The sequence below is a fragment of the Austrofundulus limnaeus genome, unplaced genomic scaffold (genome assembly GCF_001266775.1).
Source record: "Austrofundulus limnaeus strain Quisiro unplaced genomic scaffold, Austrofundulus_limnaeus-1.0 Scaffold8193, whole genome shotgun sequence".
NCBI classification, from domain to species: Eukaryota; Metazoa; Chordata; class Actinopteri; order Cyprinodontiformes; family Rivulidae; genus Austrofundulus; species Austrofundulus limnaeus.
In genome coordinates, this window is record NW_013960595.1 from 1,924 (window position 1) to 3,882 (window position 1,959).

Below are 1,959 nucleotides of genomic sequence, written 5' to 3' on the forward strand. Positions count from 1 at the left end.
GTCACTAGTAAGTACATTGATATCATAGGCTTCTGTAAAGAGTGTCAAGGTCATGTTAAAATGACATGTGACAGAGAGCCAACGATCAACAGCCCAATGGTGCTCCAGTGTTCCATTGAAGGCGCCGACATCTCCCTGCACACTGGCCAGTCCAAAAGATTCATGTCAGGAACCCTTCGTGCACAGATTTCAGAAGAGTTGTGTGAGGGCAGGATGGAACCATCTGTATGGAGGTCAGCAAAGGCATCAGAGTTGATGGATATAGGAGATCCCGAGCCAAGTCACCTTCCAAACCTGGCAACCTTACGAAAAGCCAAGCAGGAGAGAGAAGATTTTGAGTTATGCGACAAAGACCCTGTTCTATCTTTGCAGTTATTAAAGTATAGCACACCCAACAGTGGCAGTATAAGAGATATTGGTCTGGATAAATTCTTTTCTCACTATTGGAGTCAAACTCAGATACATGTTTATAAGGCACTGACCAAAAAATGTCCCTCAGTAGTTTGCTTTGATGCAACTGGTTCAGTTGTCAGAAAACTGGCAAGACCAAATGGTACATCTGGCCACATCTTCTTATACCAAGGTGTTATGAAGGGAGACAACTGTTCAGTCCCAGTCGTACAAATGCTATCAGAAAGGCATGACATTAACGCTATTGCAACATGGCTGACGGAATGGCTTCGTGCAGGCGCAGCTGTACCAAAAGAAGCTGTGAGTGACTTTTCCCTGGCTATTCTTGGTGCTCTGGTGAAGGCCTTCACTCCTTGTCCTAACCTGAAATCATACATTGATGAATGCTTCCATGTGCTACTTGGGAACCAGTCTGCAAAACTTCCTCCCTGTTATATCAGGGTTGATGTTGCCCACTGCATAAAGATGGTCTGCCAGTGGGACTGCCTGAAAAACAAGTCACACCGTGTCAAAGACTTCTTTGTCAGGGGAATAGCAAAGCTTCTTCAGGCACAAAGCTTGGACCATGCAAAGCAGCTAATACATGCCATCACTGTTGTGGCTCTCAGTGAGGCAGAAGGTGATGACAGTTCTGGAACCCCTCTCGAGTCAGAGAGGTGCAAAAAATACTTGAAAACCCAGATTGCAGAAGACTCCATCATCATTCCAGATGAAGACACAAAGGAAGTTCATCAAGTGGATCCATGTAATGACATCCAGACTGACCTACGAGACTGGGTGTCAAACATTTGTGAGGAGAGCAGGACACATGCTGCAGCCAATGGGGATAGGGATAACATTCATTTCCTCCCTGAGATTGTGCCACACATTATAAGACTTGCAAGTTACTTACCACTGTGGACAGGAATAATGGTTCCCCTCTTCAAAAGCACCAGTCTCACAGCAAGCTCAGCCAATGTTGAAGCCGAATTCAAAAATGTAAAACATGGCCTGTTCAAACATGAGAACTTGCCCATTTGAGTGGATCGCTTCATTTCTCGGCACCTTTCCTTCATCGAAGGAAATATGCAGATTTGCTCTGCCAAAGAAAAAAGAGAGGAGGAACAAGTTACATCAGCAGACGTTGCAGAAGCTAATCCTGCGTCAGTAATTACACACAATGCTGAAGAAAAAACAAAAATGGATTCTAGCGATTTAATGGAATCTGATCCCACCAGAAACATTTCCACAGCAGATGAAAACGTGGTTGAAAACTGGAGAGGACAAATTCTTCCACCCAAAAAGAGGAAGAGGACTTCATACCTGAGTTCCTGCACTGAATGGCTCCATGCAGATTCATCATCTGGGGCCAAAAGAGTGAAAGTGGGACTATTAAAAAATGGAAACATGCATCAGCCTGTTAAAGTTGGTAAACTGTCAATCTCTGTGTTAAACACCTGCTCCTTCGATGCCTTTTGTCAGTGCTTATGCTGTACTTTCTGTGACAGCTCTGCATTTCAAAATGTTGTCATGAATAACAGTGACAACCCTCTCCTGCAGCTGGTGAAA

General features: G+C 44.4%; 1 long non-coding RNA gene across 1 annotated transcript; it reads right to left on the bottom strand.

Annotated features, from left to right (window-relative positions):
• Positions 1–31: 31 nt before the first annotated feature.
• On the bottom strand, positions 32–1,947 carry LOC106512564 (uncharacterized). Its single transcript, XR_001309692.1, has 3 exons — positions 1,714–1,947; positions 1,304–1,489; positions 32–302 (listed from the first exon to the last, which is right to left on the bottom strand). It is a non-coding gene; the product is annotated as an uncharacterized LOC106512564 (long non-coding RNA).
• Positions 1,948–1,959: the final 12 nt, after the last annotated feature.